This window comes from Myxine glutinosa, chromosome 6 (genome assembly GCF_964187855.1).
Source record: "Myxine glutinosa chromosome 6, kmMyxGlut1.1, whole genome shotgun sequence".
NCBI lineage: Eukaryota > Metazoa > Chordata > Myxini > Myxiniformes > Myxinidae > Myxine > Myxine glutinosa.
Window position 1 is genome coordinate 96,121,198 of NC_136266.1, and position 20,370 is coordinate 96,141,567.

At 42.6% G+C, this 20,370-nt stretch overlaps 2 protein-coding genes across 3 annotated transcripts in view; one reads left to right on the plus strand and one right to left on the minus strand.

Moving 5' to 3' along the window:
* Positions 1-20,370, minus strand: part of LOC137430068 (acetyl-CoA carboxylase 1) — a 763,460-nt gene that overhangs the window by 704,299 nt on the left and 38,791 nt on the right. The window lies entirely within an intron of this gene.
* LOC137430060 (SH2B adapter protein 3) overlaps positions 6,884-20,370 on the plus strand; it is a 98,557-nt gene continuing 85,070 nt past the window's right edge. Inside the window, exon 1 of one of the 2 annotated variants that reach the window (XM_068120571.2) lies at positions 6,884-7,208. The gene's annotated coding sequence lies outside the window, so the exon portion shown is untranslated. The remainder of the gene's footprint in view (positions 7,209-20,370) is intronic. The other variant, XM_068120572.2, reaches the window with a different exon arrangement.

The window sequence follows — 20,370 nt, forward strand, 5'->3', positions numbered from 1 at the left end:
CTGTAGCCAGTTCTCCTTCCAGGTGACAATATAGTCCATCATCCCTGATCCTACTAGCATTGACGACAGAAGCAATTCTCCGGGGTGTCGCATCAGACAATGGCTTCCTCGGATTTCCGCAAGAATTCACCTTGGAAAAGACACATTCCTCCATGATTCACATCTGAAAAGAAAAGAGAGACAGAGCGTTAGACATATGCCAATATCATAATTTATGGCATTAACAATATATGTGTTACGATCGCGGGGGTGGGGGGCGGGCCTCTCCCACACGATCGACTAAGTCCCAGAAAACTTGGGGTTTTTGTTTTCCCTCCCGTCTGATGTTGCCTTTGAAATAAATCGGAGTGGTTGTCGTTGAATGTTGTCACAAATCAAAAGCCGTAATTTACCAAACCCACACAGTTTGACACACCAGTCAACATAATGACTGACTTCTGTCGAATGTGTGTTCTTGACTTCTTCTTCCTGAAACACGGCTCTAGGCCTATCGAGGTAGAAGGTCTCTAGGCCTGGACTAAGGCCAATGTTGGTAAATAATGAGATGAAATTAAAATGTTACATGAAAGTAGGCCTCGCCATAGGAACATAGACGGTCTGTAGGCTAGACAATAATGAGAAAGTTGGCATTTATAAAATGGCTTACAATGTGAAATGTGATTTCGCAGCTAAATGAAACAACCCTTGAATTTGTCAGGATTCGCCGAAGGTCTGTTTTAATCTTCGGAGCCAATAATCGCTATTTCACGGCAATTTACTAGAAAAGAAATCAATTTTTTAGTTTGACCTTGGATTTTCGCAATGACCTTGGCATTGAAACATCAAGGTCATGACCCCAATCGATAGACCATCCTCTCAAATATATGTTTAGACACCAAAATTGTGAAAATCGCTCATCTACATCCTGAGATATTTGAGTTTTTGTAATTTTCGATTTTAGTAATGGTTGCCATGGAAACGGGCCATTTTCTCAAAATGCTCAATGATGCCAGCTTGGCACCACTCGGAATCTTGATATGGAGGGTCCATAGATGCATAATCTGAAAAAACATTTTGTAGGTACTCCAGTGCAAGGTTCACCCCCCCGGGCTGCCGGACTAACATCAAACTCCTCTTTTTGGTCAGATAGGCTCTCGGCATCTGGATTTTCATAAACAACGGTCACACATACGGTGCCTCTTGAGCTGGACCTGGAGGTGTTGGTGGAAGGCGGACACATTTGCGTGCTCTGTTTGCGCTGGGTTCCGATTGAAGGCACGGCCGCATTTTATTTTCCTCGGCACGTCGGTGTTTGTGAATGAGATCGACGGGGATGAGCGGGGGCGATTGGAACGGGCGCGGCCTGCTGACTTCACGCTCGGTGGCTAGAGGAGCGGACTGCACAGCGAGGCCTAGTTCCCACTCGTGGACAGTGTAGCCTGTGTTTCCCGCTTAAGGACATGGAGGCCTGTGATGTTCCGGGATGATTACTGACGAGATTCAAGAGCCGCTCAACGCTAAGTACAAACTAACACATTTATTTTCCAGTTATATTTCCCCTTGTGTTGTATTTGAGTCTGTACAGGGCGCTCCAATTAGGAATCTTATTTAATCGTGCATTATTTGGTTACCGGCATTTCTTCAATAAAGCCGTTATTTTTGTACATTTTATTCTGCGTCGGCTTGGAATTAATCATCGCAGGTTTGAGGACGTCCGGCGGGACCCGTGAAAGTAAGTTCGTCATTCTCCGTTCTCTCGCGTGTAAAGAACACCGTCATTTTTGACTGAACGCCTCGGGGGTTGAAGCTCGATCGGCTAATCCGTCCGAGACTGGTCTTTATCAGCTACGGACACGACAATATATATATATACATACATACACATAGATATATATAGATACATACATATATCATTTTAGCCATATCACTCAATGATGAAGAGTCACTTGAAAAACTAGGTGGTATTCATAGACAACTTACCCGGCGCAGTCAACTTGGTGTGAGCCATCTCTTCTGCTTTTTAAGTTTTTTCTTTGATCCAATTTGGCTGCCAGACCACGTGAGCGATTACATCATAAATTTATATTCTCTCGTATAATTGTTGCATCGATCATCCTCAAGAAATTTCAAACTGATCAGACAAAGCGTTGTCCCTGTTGAATTATGACGTCATCATTAACAACACATTCCCCATGTGGTGTTCTTTACAATGAGCCGCGTTTCAATTTTTTCCTTGGAGTGGTTTCGGAGATATAGAGGTGCAACGTTTTTCGGTTTATCTAAGATGGTGCCGAAACCAGGTGGCCTATGACGTCATAATTATCATTAAAATATTCCACAGGAGGAGGCGTATATGGTGAAAAATAATGATAAAATACTATAAAATTATAAAAATTGTCAGACCATATGAGCAATAACATCATAAAGAGGTTGTTAGTCATATATCATATAGAGCATGTCTCAACTCTCTTCCTCCCTCGCCCTGCACTGCCCTCTCTCCACCTCACCCCCAGGAATACCTTTGGCTGTGGCTGCCCCTTCGCTCCCATCTTTTGTTCATATGTGTGTTGTACCATCCACCAAACAGTGATGACTCCATCTACATCTCGCTGTCTGATAATATGGACCAACTTCTATCTACCCATCCCAACTCTCTTCCTCATATGTCGTGATTTAAATTGTCACCATGCCAGTTGGCTGGGTGTGGGTACCTCTCTCACCAGCCATGGCACTTCAGCAAAGGACTTCTGCGACTCACTGGGACTGACACAATCTGTCAATTTCCCGACCCGGATCTCAGTCAACGGAGCATCTTCTCTTCTGGACTTGGTTATGAATAACTTCCCTGAAAATGTCTGCTGCTCTTCTTCTGCTCCAATTGGCTCATCTGATCATGTGCTTGTTAAAGTGGACATCTCTCGGACCATTCTCAGAGAGCCTCCTCAGCGTCGACAAGTCTGGCATTTCACTCAGGCCAACTGGCACGGTCTTCAAGCAGCCATCAATCATCTGGACTGGTCTCCCATCTCTACCACCTCTGATATCAACTCATCCTGGGAATTCTTCCAAAGTAAATTGCTCTCTCTCATGCACAGATTTATCCCATCTCGTCTTCAGTTGTCATGCCCTTCCTCCCGTCCATGGTACACGGAATCTTGTGGTGAGGCTGTTTCCCAGAAACAACTTGCTTTCGTCTCCTGGAAAGCAAATCCAACGGAAGGAAATCTCATTTCCTTTCACAAAGCCCGAAACAAGTGTGTGTCCACCCTCAGGAGAGCCAGGAAACAATATCTCTCCGTTCTCAAGACCGAACTCTCTTATCTGTCTCCCTCTTCCAAATCCTGGTGGCGTCTGGTCAAATCTGTTTCTGGTGTTTGTTCCCCCTCCATCCCCTCCCTCACCTCAAACGGCTACACGGCTGACTCCGCACGTGAAAAAGCTGAATGCCTCAACTCTGTGTTTGCCTCTAAATCTTGTGTCCCAAACCCGTCCCTCTCTGTACCCACCGTACCCAGCCGTACCCAGCTGCTCCTGGACTCTGTGTCCTTTCCTCCTGACAGGGTGGAAAAGTTTCTGTCAACCCTCGACTCTGATTCTGCAACTGGACCTGACGGCATCAGCCCACGGGTCCAAAATTCCTGTTCTTCCGCTCTTTCACTCCCTCTCTCTGTTCTCTTCACCCTCTCTTTTGCTCAAGGTCATCTGCCATCTGCTTGGAAATCAGCCAACATCACCGCTTTGCACAAAAAAGGTGCAAAAACAGATCCTAGCAACTACAGACCAATCAGCCTTCTCCCAATTATCAGCAAAGTCATGGAATCCATCATTGCTTCAGATATGAAATCTTTCCTCTTCTCCAATGGCTTGATCACTGATCATCAATTTGGTTTCAGACCAGGTCACTCCACTCTGGACATGCTGCTTCTGCTGTCTCAACCATGGATGGAGGTCGTCAATGCCAAACAGGAAATTAGAGCTGTCTCCCTTGACATATCACGTGCCTTTTATACGGTCTGGTACCCCGCTCTGCTCACCAAACCCTCCTCCTTTGGTATCCATGGAAATCTCCACGCATGGCTGGCAGACTTCCTCTCTAGTCGTAGTCAACATGTGGCCCTGAATGGGTTTCTCTCATCTCCTCTTCCTGTTCAGGCTGGAGTTCCCCAAGGCAGTGTTCTGGGCCCTGTGCTTTTTCTGGTCTTCATCAATGATCTCTCTGATTCTCTTGAAAATCCTCTCTATCTCTTTGCTGACGACTCTACTCTCTGTTGCTCCATTCCTCATCCCTCAGATCAGCAGTCTGCAGCCTCCTCACTCTCTGCAGGCCTGGACAAAATCACAGACTGGGCAAACAAGTGGAACATGTCTTTCAATCCTGACAAATCTCACACTCTTATGATGTCTCTCCGAAAAGACCGACTGGACAACCCTCCCATCCACTTTCTGAATAATCCTCTCCAAGAAGTTCTGTCACTCAAGCTTTTGGGTCTCACTATCTGCCATGATCTTTCCTGGGAAAACCACATTTCAAATCTGGCCTCCAAAGCCAGTCGCCGACTGGGCATCCTCCGTCGTGCGAAGTCCTTCCTTGGCACACCTGAGCTCCTCACCACATACAAGGCTTTCATCCGCAGCTCAATGGAATACTGCTCTCCCCTCTGGGCTTGTGCTCCTGCCTCACACCTAGCTCGTCTTCATGCTGTTTAAACCAAAGCGTTCAGAATCATTGGAAACTCCCGCGATGAAGCTAACTCCAAGGGCCTTTCACTCACTCGCCGCAGGCAGGTTGGTGGTCTTTCCGTCTTCTACCGACTCCTCTCTGGCCTTGCCCCCCCAGCTCTCTCTGGGCTCTGTCCCCCAAATATTCCTTCAGGTCGCACAAGATCTGCCTGCAACCCTCTTATTGTTAAACTGCCAAAATCAAGACTCTCTGCTCACCTTCACTCCTTCATTCCTCTTTTCTCCCGCCTCTGGAACAAACTCCCCCACTCTCTTCAATCCCACTCCATCCCCAGGTCTTTAAAACAGCTGTTCACCAACATCTCTTATCTTCCCCCATCCAAAACCGTGATCTTTTCTACCCCCACTAATTTCACCCCAATTCCACTTTTTTGAAATACCAACTTCTGTCCGGGACGTCCTTGGTGTCCTTGTGTTTTATACTTCTCCCACCCCCCCACCCCACCTTCCCACGCAGCCTCCCCCTTCCCACGCAGCCTCCCCCCAAGCCCTCTCTCTCCCACACATCTCCTTGCTCTAAAATGTTATGTTTGTGTGCTTCCCCTTCTCTCCCCATCTTGTCTTCCACTCCCTCTTTTTATATATTTTGTTTGTCTGGTTGATTTGTTTGTGAAATAAATGTTAGCTCTTTCACGAGCCTCGATTCAGTATACAGAAAAAGAAAAAAAAGGTGCAAAGTTTTTCCAAGATGCCGCCCACACCACATGACCTATGATGTCATAATTATCACTAAAAATTATTATACAGGAGGCGCTCCTATTGCGATAATTTCGTGTTAATCAGACCAACAGTTGCAGAGAAGCAAAATTCATACTGATCAGATTAAGCGTTGTACTTGTCGAATTATGACGTTATAATGAAGGTATCGATGACATCATCAATGACATATCTTATTCCCCATTGGGAGTACTTGACAATTAGCCATGTTTCAATTTTTTCCATTGAGCGGTTTTGGAGATATAGAGGTGTAACGTTTTTTCCAAGATGGCGTCCGTACCACGTGACCAATGACGTCATAATTATGAATTAAAAACTTGTACAGGCAGACGCGCTCTTATGATGAAATTTCGTGTCAATCGGACCAACGGTTTCCGAGAAAAAGATATTTTTTAAATGCGGACACGCATGCCATATGTATGTATGCACCCGATCGCCTTACCCCTCATTTTCGCTTCGCGAGCGCAGGGTAATTACAAAATGTCTCGTATCTGGATCTGGATCTTCACCAAAATCGAATCATTTCGTCATTGTCACATACCCAACCTGTCCACCAAGTTTCGTCCGAATCCTTCCATAACTTTTTGAGATATCCTGTTCACAAACAGACAGGCGTGAAAATATGGTGGACAGAATTTTTAAATATAATTGCACTTAATATAATTAATTTTAATTGATGCACTGTTAATTAAGTCTAACAATATGAAAACAATTTTTACAGGTAATTAATCACTTCAAAAGTTCGTTGCCATGCAGTACCATTCTTCCCTCCATCACATATAGAACAGTCTTGATTAATTAACTACTCAATCGTCATTCGAATGACACTGGACTTTAGCATTACAGACAAATCAAGTACATTTTCATCAGACCAGAGTGGAAGGTATAAACAGAATGCAATATCAAAATGAAAAAATATATATATACGTATATATACGTATATATATACGTATATATATATATATACGTACGTATATATATATATATATACGTATATATATATATATATACGTATATATATATATATACGTATATATATATATATAACGCCTGCTGCTACACCGCATATATTCATATGACATCCCAGAGAGCGTTTATAAAAACTTAATGAGGCGGAGAGGCAAGTACAAAGAAAAATTAAATAAATATTATTTTGTTTCTGACGAAGAAAGAAGCTATACCGGCGTGACATGAAAACTAAATTCGAGCAAAGGAGTTCCGGCTGCAATTCGAGAGAGAATCGTCGTCCCAACAGCAACAACCCCTTTTCTTCGAAGGCAGGCGCAGGAGGGGGGCGGCGATTGTCAAGGACAGAAGAGAATGAAACACAGAGGAACGAGTAGCGAGCAAAACAATGTGGGTGAAGGATTGATGAGTAGTAAAAAAAAAAAGGGAAAATAATAACCTTTGGGTATTTTTAAAGCACGGTGTGCGACCATTGCGATTCAAAGAGCCTTGGAATGAGAATCGAATGACGCGTGGAATGAGCAGAGGATGTGATTGGAAAGTGAAAAACGAAGTGAAGGAGAGTGGACGTGACGTGCTTGTGTCTGGTCTGGCGCTTTGCACTGCGCGGCTAACGTTGCATTTGGACCATTTGTTTATCTGTGCGAAGAGAGCAGTAAAGCATTCAAAATCGAGGCTGAGGAAGAACTGCGTTGTATGCGAAGAAGAAGAAGCAGAGGAGGCGGAGGTGGAGAGGCGCGATTGTGGAAATAGTCGCGGCAGTGTTGTCCAAGCATGGGCCTCGGCGCCCGGATTGTAAGCAGCCGGTAAGTGTTTACTTTAAGACTAGAATAGTAGACAAAGGCGGATCAGTGTGCTGGCGGACACGTTGAGACATTTATAACGACTGTCTTCCTCGGAGCTGAATCGTGGGTTGTTTTGGAAGAGAGCGCAACAGAGATTGATTTATTGTTGTTGCCGGGGAAATGTGAGGAGGAGGTGATCTGGACATCCCACCTTATATTATTATAATATAATGGATTATTCGGACAGTTAACTGTGAGGAGAGGGGGGGGGGGGGGGGGGGGACTACTAGAACAGGATATTATTATTATTATTATTGTTATTATTATTATATTATTATTATTATAGGGGAGGGGGCCAGCGGTATTATGAATAATATTATTGTTATTTTGGAGGTGAGGGTTTTCCAGAACTCGTTATAACGATGCGGGAGGCAGCAGTTTACAGAATGGGCAATTATGATATGGAATGGGCAGAATAGGGTATTATGATATGGAATGGGCAGAATAGGGTATTATGATATGGTAGGTGAGGGTTTCCAGAATGGGCTATTATGATATGGAATGGGCAGAATAGGGTATTATGATATGGTAGGTGAGGGTTTCCAGAATGGGCTATTATGATATGGAATGGGCAGAATAGGGTATTATGATATGGTAGGTGAGGGTTTCCAGAATGGGCTATTATGATATGGAATGGGCAGAATAGGGTATTATGATATGGTAGGTGAGGGTTTCCAGAATGGGCTATTATGATATGGAATGGGCAGAATAGGGTATTATGATAGGGTAGGTGAGGGTTTCCAGAATGGGCTATTATGATATGGAATGGGCAGAATAGGGTATTATGATATGGTAGGTGAGGGTTTCCAGAATGGGCTATTATGATATGGAATGGGCAGAATAGGGTATTATGATATGGTAGGTGAGGGTTTCCAGAATGGGCTATTATGATATGGAATGGGCAGAATAGGGTATTATGATAGGGTAGGTGAGAGTTTCCAGAATGGGCTATTATGATATGGAATGGGCAGAATAGGGTATTATGATAGGGTAGGTGAGGATTTCCAGAATGGGCAGAATAGGGTATTATGATATGGTAGGTGAGGGTTTCCAGAATGGGCTATTATGATATGGAATGGGCAGAATAGGGTATTATGATATGGTAGGTGAGGGTTTCCAGAATGGGCTATTATGATATGGAATGGGCAGAATAGGGTATTAGGATATGGTAGGTGAGGGTTTCCAGAATGGGCTATTATGATATGGAATGGGCAGAATAGGGTATTATGATAGGGTAGGTGAGGATTTCCAGAATGGGCAGAATAGGGTATTATGATATGGTAGGTGAGGGTTTCCAGAATGGGCTATTATGATATGGAATGGGCAGAATAGGGTATTATGATATGGTAGGTGAGGGTTTCCAGAATGGGCTATTATGATATGGAATGGGCAGAATAGGGTATTAGGATATGGTAGGTGAGGGTTTCCAGAATGGGCTATTATGATATGGAATGGGCAGAATAGGGTATTATGATAGGGTAGGTGAGGATTTCCAGAATGGGCAGAATAGGGTATTATGATATGGTAGGTGAGGGTTTCCAGAATGGGCTATTACTAGGGCATGCCCGTACTATATATATATCTAAAATTATATCCCCCCCCCCCCCTCTATTTACATGAAATGGTTTGGTCCATTCGCAAAGCCAAAGCGAACGGCTTGCGAGTACGGTGACAATCCCCCCCTCTATTTACATGAAATGGTTTGGTCCAAAGCGAACGGCTTGCGAGTACGGTGACAATCCCCCCCTCTATTTACATGAAATGGTTTGGTCCAAAGCGAACGGCTTGCGAGTACGGTGACAATCCCCCCCCTCTATTTACATGAAATGGTTTGGTCCAAAGCGAACGGCTTGCGGAGTTTGGTAAAGAAATCGCCATAGCGTGCACAAACGCGCAGGAAAGCGAAAGAATCGCAAATTAGTTTTAATTAGTTTTAAAACATAGTTTAACGCCAACATAGCGCCAACATAGTTTGCCAACGGGAAATAAATGAATACGCTCTCAAATGTGCCGTCCGAGGCAGAGTCTGTTCGCCACGTTCGGCACACGTGATAGCTCGCTGCTCTCTGATTGGTTGAATCGTTTTTTGGACGTAGCTCGGTAACTACTTCTCCGATTAATATGAAACCTTGAAAAGGCACATCCTCAGGTCCCCAGCAATATACCTGGCAAGTTTCAAGTATATCGGACCCGTGGTTGTCGAGAAACAGCGGTCGCATACACACACACAGACACACAGAGATTACTGGAATTATAGATAGATGATATGGAATGGGCAGAATAGGGTATTATGATATGGTAGGTGAGGGTTTCCAGAATGGGCTGTTATGATATGGAATGGGCAGAATAGGGTATTATGATAGGGTAGGTGAGGATTTCCAGAATAGAGTATTGTGATAGGGTAGGTGAGAGTTTCCAGAATGGGCCATTATGATATGGAATGGGCAGAATAGGGTATTATTATTTGGTAGGTGAGGATTTCCAGAATAGGGTATTGTGATAGGGTAGGTGAGGATTTCCTGAATAGGGTATTATGATAAGGTAGGTGAGAGTTTCCAGAATGGGCTATTATGATCGGTTAGGTGAGGATTCCCAGAATAGGGTATTATGATATGATACGGCATGTGATGATTTCCGGAATAGAGTATTGTGATAGGGTAGGTGAGAGTTTCCAGAATGGGCTATTATGATATGGAATGGGCAGAATAAGGTATTATAATATGGTAGGTGAGGATTTCCGGAATAGAGTATTGTGATAGGGTAGGTGAGAGTTTCCAGAATGGGTTATTATGATAGGGGAGGTGAGGATTTCCGGAATAGGGTATTATGATATGGTAGGTGAGGATTTCCGGAATAGGGTATTATGATATGGTAGGTGAGGATTTCCAGAATAGGGTATTATGATAGGGTAGGTGATGATTTCCAGAATAAGGTATTATGATATGGTAGGTGAGGATTTCCAGAATAGGGTATTATGATAAGGTAGGTGAGGATTTCCAGAATGGGCTATTATGATAGGGTCGGTGAGGATTCCCAGAATAGGGTATTATGATATGATATGGCAGGTGAGGATTTCCGGAATAGAGTATTGTTATAGGGTAGGTGAGAGTTTCCAGAATGGGCTATTATGATCTGGAATGGGCAGAATAGGGTATTATGATATGGTAGGTGAGTATTGTGATAGGGTAGGTGAGAGTTTCCAGAATGGGCTATTATGATAGGGTAGGTGAGGATTCCCAGAATAGGGTATTATGATATGGTAGGTGAGGATTTTCAGAATAGGGTATTATGATATTGTAGGTGAGGATTTCTGGAATAGGGTATTATGATATGGTAGGTGAGGATTTCTGGACTAGGGTATTATGATGTGGTAGGTGAGGATTTCCAGAATAGGGTATAATGATAAGGTAGGTGAGAGTTTCCAAAATGGGGTTGGTGTTGTTGTTTTGTAGCCCTGGACAGTTCTCTTGAACAAGTGTGGCACGGAGATAGCCGATCGATCTCCCAGGAGTGAACCAGAGATCCCCCACATCCAGGTTGGTTTACCCCCGCTTTCACAAAGTTAGGGCCACAACAGAGTTAGCGAGAGAGAGCAGACGGTCAAAAGAGGGGAAAGGGCCTGTCCATGGGGCCAATCGACACTCTGACCATGACTGTGCTGCCCTGACGAATCCGGGCAGTGGGGAACAATGGGGAAGATTTGGCCCCCGACTTGCGTGGGGTGGTACAACCACCGCGAAGAGGCGTCTCCAATAGTTGTCCAGAATAGGGTATTATGACATGGTAGGAGAGGATTTCTAGAATGGGGTATTATGATGGGGTAGGTCAGTAATTCCAGAACAGGGCATCATAAGGTCTGTAAGTGTTGAGGGTTTTCCATAACAGGGTATCATGATAAGAGTGGAGGCGAGAGGGAGGCATGGTGGGTAATGTAGCGTGGGTGAAATGTTGTGTTTATGACACATTGGAAACCTTATAAGGATAAATCTATTTGTTTGGGAAATGTTTTTGAGATTTGTGAGAATCCTTCAAAGTTCAAACTAATGTTGTTGTTTTTTTGTTTATTATTATTATTATTATTTTAAATCAATCTGTTATTGTGATTTAATGAGTTAAATTCATATTTCCACATAACACACTGTTTTTTTCATGGATTTGTGGGTTGATGTTCACAAATGGCACCGTTGACTAGTTGAGGTGCCGAACTACCTAGGCTCAGGTCGGTGGTCTTCATTTGCATTTGGGCTTGTGCAGGCATCACAAGCCAATCATCAAGTACAAAACACTGCTTGATCACATGCCTATGATCTGATCTTTGGGACTGATTAATCGAGGAGGGTGTGGGGGAGGGTTAGTGTGTCTCCACCCTAACTCCAAAACCATGAAACCTATCAGCCCCAAACATTGTATGCATACCAAGGGAACTCAAAGGGAATGCATGAATGAAAACTGTGTGTTTGGGTAAGGTTGAAAACCCCTTAAGATAATTAACAAGATAATTAAGGGGATTATTATATTAAGCCAGCCGTTCCTTCTCACCCGGTGTTTGTAAGCCAGTCGACAATGGTGTATTTGACCTTTTTTACGGTGTAGCCCGTAGGGCAAAGCCTTCGAGAACAGTTTGTATGTATGTACAGTCACGTGAAAAAGTAAGTACACCCCATGTAAAGTTTTGACTTTTTCAACACATTTCAACATATAGCTATTAGATCTTCATTTCAACAATATTGATAGATAAAGGTGATATAACATAACAAATATCATGAAACATTTACATTTTGTAGTCCATTGTATAATTTAAATAAACATAAATGCAAATTTCGCATGTGGAAAAAGTAAGTACACCCCTACATTTATCACTTCTTCAAATACCTAAAATTAGAATCAGGTGCACCAGCTCAGGTGCAAATGATTAGAACATCGTCAGAGAAGATCTTGGAGGAACCTGTCTTATTTAAACCTCAGACATTTAGTTTGGTTTGCTCTTTGTTGTTGAAGTGTGCGGCGTCACCTTGCCTAGATCAAAAGAGCTCTCTGAGGCCTTCAGAAAGAAGGTTATAGATGCCTACGAGTCTGGGAAGGGATTTAAAAAGATCTCCAAACAATTTGAAATCAATCATTTGACTGTCCGGAAGATCATCTACAAGTGGAGAAGATTCCAATCAACTGCCAACTTGTTCAGGCCAGGCCGCCCCAGCAAGTTCAGCCCGAGAGCAGACCGCAAGATGCTGAAAGAAGTCTCTAAGAACCCCAGAATGTCATCACGGGACCCACAGGTAGCTCTTGCCACTGTTGATGTCAAAGTGCATGAGTCTACCATTAGAAAGAGGCTGCACAAATTTGATCTACATGGGAGGTGTGCCAGGAGGAAACCTTTGCTGTCCAGAAAGAACATCAGGGCAAGACTAAAGTTGGCCAATGAACACCTAGGCAAAGACCAGCACTTCTGGAACAATGTGCTCTGGACAGATGAGTCAAAGGCAGAGCTATTTGGCCACAGTACCAGAAGACATGTTTGGCGAAAACCAAAGACAGCATTTGACCACAAGAACCTGATACCAATTGTAAAGCATGGTGGTGGAAATATTATGGTTCGGGGGCAGCTTTGCTGCATCAGGGCCTGGGCAGTTCACCATCATATAATCCACTATAAATTCTTCATTGTACCAGAGGGTGGTTGAGGATAATGTGAGGCCATCTGTCGGGAAGTTGAATCTCAACCGAAGGTGGACCTTGCAACATGACCATGACCCTAAAAATACCAGTAAATCCACCAAGGAATGGCTGAAAAGAAAGAAATGGAGGGTTCTGGAATGGCCAAGTCAAAGCCCGGATCTAAATCCCATCGAGATGTTATGGGGGGATTTGAAACGAGCTGTGCATGCAAGAAACCCCTCAAACATCGCACAGCTGAAAGAATTCTGCATGGAGGAGTGGGCAAAAATTTCTCCCAGTCGATGTTAGAGACTGGTAGACAGTTATAAGAAACGCCTACTTGAGGTTGTTTCTGCCAAAGGGGGCAATACCACCTATTAGAGCCAAGGGTGTACTTACTTTTTCCACATGCGAAATTTGCATTTATGTTTATTTAAATTATACAATGGACTACAAAATGTAAATGTTTCATGATATTTGTTATATTATATCACCTTTATCTATCAATATTGTTGAAATGAAGATCAAATAGCTGTATGTTGAAATATGTTGAAAAAGTCAAAACTTTACATGGGGTGTACTTACTTTTTCACGTGACTGTATGTATGTATGTCCCTCACAAATGTACACCAATCATAACTGAGGATCTGGTCACATGACGGGGGTGATGTCATGTCATTATGGAGTAATGACTTGCTATCGATTTACAATGTCATGTGGACTCAGACAAGCACAATATTTCCAGTAATAATTCAGTATTTCGACGAGAAGAATGGCAGTGTGCAATCAAAAGTAATTGCGTTCCGGAACACACCTGATACGATTGCTCAACACATAAAGGAAACTCTTAAAAAAGAGTTCCCTCTTATTTTTGTGTCCCTCTCCGCTGTCTTTTTTTTCTTTGTTTTTTAGTCCCCTGCTGTTTTAAATACCCTGGTGTTGGGCTAGCGGCTAGGGTGCCGGATTAGGATCCAACGATCCTGGGTTCGAATCCCGGTCGATCGCTGAATTAACGCCAGGGGGGTTGACTCAGCCTGTCATCCTTCCGAGGTCGGCAAATTGAGTACCAGTTCACTGGTAATTCCCTGTTTGTCGTTAAAGGCGGCAAAAAGGGTTGGTGTCAGGAAGGGCTTCCGGCCGTAAAACATTGCTTCAAAAAGGGGACCGAAAAACAACAACAACCACGGTTCCCGAAAAAGGCCAACCCCCGCTTTGCGGGGAAAAATGGCCTCTAAAGGTGGTTATTATATATTTTTATATAGTCCCCTACCGGTGTACACCGGAGGGGACTATAGGTTTGCACGCCGTCCCTCCGTCTGTCAAACTGTCAGTCCGTCACGCAAAGAACAGTTTTCCGGACTTTTTTTCTAAACTCTTAATGCTAATGATTTCAAGCTTGGTACATGGTTTCTTCATGATATGTTACAGACGAAGTTCGAATTTACAACGTTTCGATCATTTTTGACAAAGTTACGGCACTTTGAACTTTGGTAAACTCCCCAACAGTTTTCCGGACTATAATTTAGAGTGCGGTAAGTCAAAGCTGTTAATATTCCTTGTTTTAACTCAAATTTACATTCTGTTTCCACTTTCAGTGAGAAGTAGGGATCTGTGCAGCCATTCATAAACTTTATTTGGTGCAAATCGGATAATTTTTAGCCGAGTTACATCAGACCGTGAGTTGGTAATTATATAATCCACACAGTGCAATACGTGCAGGCTGCTACATGGAGCGACATTGCGGGCTTATTAGTCCCCTACCGGTGTTTTCCGGACGACAGACTGCCGGTAGGGGACATGTATTGCAGCGCAATGCTCAGAATGCTTGTTTTCGTGGTGTCCTTCTCTGGAGTGTCCTCTTCTTTTTTTGTATACATAATTAAACTTGTGGGAGAGCGAGAACACAGGACAGGTGAAGATGCAACAGAACAAAAGAAACAGGAGAAAGGAACAAAATAATCTTTCTGAAGAAAAAGAATAAGTGTGATAGATCATGGTGAACAAGAAGAACATGTGGTGAATTCCTGACGCGAGTTGGTGAAAGTGGAGCATTTTAAAATGGTTACAATGCTTTCAAAGGAAGAATCGTTTACAAACTTTACATTCAAGGAACATTTAGTTTGAAGTTACTAGTGTGGATCGGCTTGCTGCTCTCGCTTCACCACGTGTCGCTAGTGGGGTACAGGTTTGTTTTAATTTAGGATCAGACTGTGCATAACATCATAATATGTTAGATCAGGCCATTGAAACGATCAGACCGTACCTCACCATTCGGAATTCCTTTGTAGTAAAATTTACTTCCTTAGGGGTGTTTGGGGAGGGGGAGAGGGGTTGGGGTAGCGTGGGAGAGGTTGGGGGATGCAATATAGCGTCACAAAACCCTTTGGGGAGGGGCGATATTATTTTGTAACAACATTAATATGATGCCATTATCTTCTGTGTTGTTATTACTTTTGTTATTATAAGCGGCCTTGGAAAAACGCAATGGTGGGGTATATTGTTACGGATTCGTCACTTCCGTTGTTGTGGTTTTCATCCACTGTAAACATTTTTGATTCCATGTACTATTATTGTTGTCGTTTAAGGGAGATAGAGATTACTATTTTCAAAAGGTAAAAAAGTCGATGTTTTAAATGAAACTGGAACCAGACTACGACGAAGAAGAGGAAGAGGAGGAAGAGAAGGCGGAGCGAGTGAGTCGGACAAGAAGCCGAGCTGCTTCAAGGTCCTGAGTGAACGATTGGTGAACGAGAGTCATGAGTGAACTTTTGGGTTTCCCGGGAAAGGGATTCCTGCGACGGAGTTGTCATCGCTGTGACCGATCAACCTGCGTGTCAGGTTTTGCGGTTGATTCCGGAGAGAATCATCCGAGTGCCGTTACGCCACGAGAACGGGCCTTCGGCCATTTTTACCTCGTACAGGACTTGCGCTTCGCTCAAGGTTTTTCATCTCGCTTCAACCATTTTCACCGCATTCAGACGTTAATCTGGTGTGTGTGTGCAACCTGGCTTTTGAGTGGGAAATCTGCGGTTTGCCGAGTGGGACCCGCGGAACGTCCACACCCAAGGGGGTGATTTCCCAGTCGCCTTGAGGGTGCCTTTGCGCAGCTTTGGCAGCGTGGCTGTGACTGTCATCCGAACAGGATTCTGGTCTCGATTGGACATCGTTCTGACGATCACTGGAGCGGATCGACTTTGGCTTGATGCCGGAATAGAGACATGGGGAATGTTCTTCTTTTCGCTCACTTGGAGCACAGTGAGTTATATTGTACGAACCTGATGGTACCATCATAGGAAATATATATTGGTTGTACAATTGATTGCTATTGTTGTTGTACTGTTATTTTTGTGTGATCTTAATACAATACTTGTTTGTTGGTAACAATTGGTGTGGTTTCACCATTGATCTTTGACATACAGAATAACACATCTTTCTGCCGTGACTCCTCTTGGGGCTCGGAGGTACACCGTGACCGGGGTTTTGGGAGGAGCACGTAACAATATAGACGAGAGTACATCTTCACTCAGGTGTGTTCGCAGATATTGATAAGCAGAGATTGCCTCACAGATGTCGGGATTCCTCCAAATTTCTTTCAGTTTATTGTTAAACAGCAGTCGCGACTGTTTAAAAAGGTTATCATACGTGTTTGTGGTTTATAATAATTTTTACTTCTGGTAAAGGTTTTCCATGACATGGCACTATAAGCTATTTATAAACGTTAACATGGCGTTTGTTCAAGGAGAAAGCTCTTGAGGAGGGGTTTTATTATTTTGGGATCCAATCCTTCCTGGATGGGCCACCGATTGTTTTTCTTCTGTTTATTATTAGGGATTCAATCCTTACAGGATGGGACACCTGTTGTTTTTGTTAAGATTATTAGGGTCCAGGCTGGATACCTATTGTTTCTATTGTTGATTTTTCTTTGGCACGTTTATCCCCTTTTAAATTCATTCTCTCGGCGACCATTGGTCAGATTGACACAAAATTTTCACCATAGTATATGGCGTCAGAGGTCACGTGGTACAGGCACCATCTTGGAAAAATCAAAAAACTTTGGATCTCTTTCCAAAACCACTCATTGGAAAAAATTGAAACATGGCTCATTGTAAATAACCCTGCATGGGGAATAAGAGTCGTTAACCATGACACCATCGGTGCCTTCATTTCTCTTGTTTCTCCTGTTGCATTTCTAAAAATTATGTTTCATTCCCTTCATTTCTCCTTCATTTCCCAAGTGCAATGCTTTATCTGATCAGTTTGAAAATTCTTGAGTGTATTTTATGCAACAATATTAGAGGAGAATGTAATTATGTGATGTCATAAGTCACGTGGTTTCAGCAGCCATATTGGATTGAACATAAAAACCTTCAAAGCTCTTCTCTGAAACGGCTGAACAGGTCGGGGCGAAACTTTACACGCATGATGCATGACTAACAATTGGGTCCCTGGCAGTGACATCATAGGTCACATAGGTCAAGATGAACTGATTTGATTTTGGGGTCAAGAGGTCAAATGTCAGACCTAGCTAAATTCCTAGCTAATTTGTGAACCAGTCATGGGATTTTCACCAAACTTGGTACAATTATATATTGCGATGCAAAGACGAACTGATTATATTTTGGCATCAAAGGTGAGGAGTTCACCACCATTCATTCATTCATTCATTCATCAAAGGTGAGGAGAGAGGTGATTTTGTGATTATTTTTTTTTGTGAGGTCAGAGGTCATGCCAGGTAAAATTGTGATAAGTACTTAAGAACAGCTGAATGTATTTAAATCGAAGTTAGTACAACTATGTATAATGTAATAATGTGGGCGGAGGCATATTGGTCAATGTTGTGACGTCAAAAGGTGTCGTTTTAGTTTTTATTTATTTATTTATTATTTTAACCCCCATTCAAACAATGCCCCCACATTCATGGATTCGACATTAGCGGCATTCTCCAGGAGAGTATCCCCCATGGATGTCAGGGTCTGCTTGTGCAGGTATTTTATAATTGCTGCTAACAGGATTGTGCACACCTCGATATGGTGATAACTGGTCATTTCTATTTCCCACTTTCCCAAAACATCCTACTAACATCTTAGTTTTGGGTATAAGCATTTCATGGCAAGCAGAACCAAAATTTCATGGATAGTAGAATGCGTAATGTATCCAGCTGTTGCAGTTTTATGTACTTGCTAAGTGTCCTTACCACATACTCACCCAATGCTGTAGCTTCACATTTGCTGAACTTCCTCACCACGAGTCCATTGTACATTACATTGAGACCATGTTTACCGAGGTCATCACTTTGATGTTACCAAGCAAGAATGCACACTTGTTCATTACTAGGTGGTGAATTGTCCAATTTTTTTTTTTTGTTGGAGCGCGGCCATGCTGATTCAGACCCGGATTACCAGTAAGCTATGTTTTGCCGTTTGTCATATCACAATGCAATTTCATCGGGTGAATGAGGTATGTTATTAGATTTGCTGAAGTTATACGTCGTAATATCATGTGCTTCACTCTGTTTTTAGGCTCGCAGCTCAGCAGCTTGCTTTAGATAAGCTTCAGTTGCTATGCTTACGTAAAATCATTAACAAATATTTCTGGTAAGATTTTATTTTTCTTTTGTATACATAGTCGAAGTTCGTGGAAGAGCTAGAATTGGCATACTGAACGGATCACGACGCAACAGGACAAATTAAACAGCAGAGTGAGGGGAGAAACACCAACAACAGAGCAAAACACCAACACAGAGGGAGGTGGACAAACAATGGGCGTGGGGAGGAATGTGGGGCAGGAGAGGATGCATGGGGTGGACAAGAGATACAGAAGGATTGGTACTAAAATTCCCTCATTGATAAAGCATCTTTTTTTTAAATCTCATGAAATTTTGCAAAACTTACCTCTTTGTATCATTATTAGTTTATTTTAAGGCTCATGTTTAACTGATTGATTATTAGTTTAGCGTCTTGATTATTATTAGGAAGCTTGTACATATTTCTCATGCAGAACAAGAACAATAGGGGATACCCATGAACTTTTATTTCGATTGCAAAGACATTAGTCAATAATGTATACAAAATAAGAATCAACATGGTGTATGGGATTTTAATCTTTGATCAAGCACTTGGAGCTTTGAGCTCATATAGAAACAGCAAACGGGGGAGAGAGGAGATGACAAAATAAATCGCACCATAAATACTTATTATTAGTAATGCCAATCACAGCATAAATATTAGTAATGCCAAAATAATTATTAGTAATGCCAAAATAATTATTAGTAATGCCAATCGATCCTGGGGATACCCATTGTCATAAGCACCTTAATTGTGGCAAATATCTTTCCCGAAGGAAACGGTCTGGTCGTGTATTGTGGGTGTTGTTTACTTTAATTTTGATCTTTCGTTCTCAGATCTACTGTAATCTATACAATCTGGTGAGGCTCTGCATTCTCACGCGTGCACAAACACACACGTCCGTCTGCGTCCACTTTGTATTCAGATTTCTTCCTTGCGCTAAACATGGCAACAACAGCTTAAAGAATTGATCATTTCAGGCGACCTTGACCTTTTGACCTCAAAAGCAATATGCTTCAGTAACCCAATATGCAAACCCTGCTCATATTTCAAGTCAATCGCATGGAAATTAACGATTTTATGCAACCATGACCTTTGACCATTTTTTTTCTTTTTCTCCTCTTCCCTTTCTTTGAGGGGTTAGGTCAGTCAGCTTGGCTCACCTTTTGATCTAAAAAAAAAAATCTTCTAGTTAGGTTTTGATTGATGAAATCATTCACTGACCCAATGTGCAAATTCTTAATTTCAGGTCAATTGGATGAAAATTGATGCTTTTAGGAGACGCTGATCTTTGACCTTTCGACCAAATTATTAATTGGTCTTCTCCATATTCTCATGTTAAAGCTTTTTGTTGAAAAGTTTATGACAAAAGCTCAAAAAGTTACACACACACACAAACACACACACACAAATCTTGTTTTTTCATTTCTGTTCCTCACAATTCTGTCTCTTATTCACACACACACACACACACACACACACACACACACACACACACACACACACAGACACAGACACAGACACAGACACACACACACACGCACGTATACATATATATATACATACACACACATATATGCACATATATACATTCTGTTACGTGGTCCTCCCGGTGACTACCTGGTCTCGGTGACCCCCGGACCGTGAGAGGAACTCCGCCAGAAAGATCTATGATTTATACGCTTTCGTAACGCAATCAATATGAAAGACACAATAATTCAAGTCAATAAGAAACCCCACACCAAGGATCCGGATTCATCAATAATATATTCCCCAATCAATCAACAACCATCAATAATCAATCACCAATATTACTAAGATGGCCATCTCATGTATGTCCCCCCTTTCCCCACTCACGACCCCTCAATGGTCACTGTCCTTCACAATGTCTGGGCCCCTCCTGG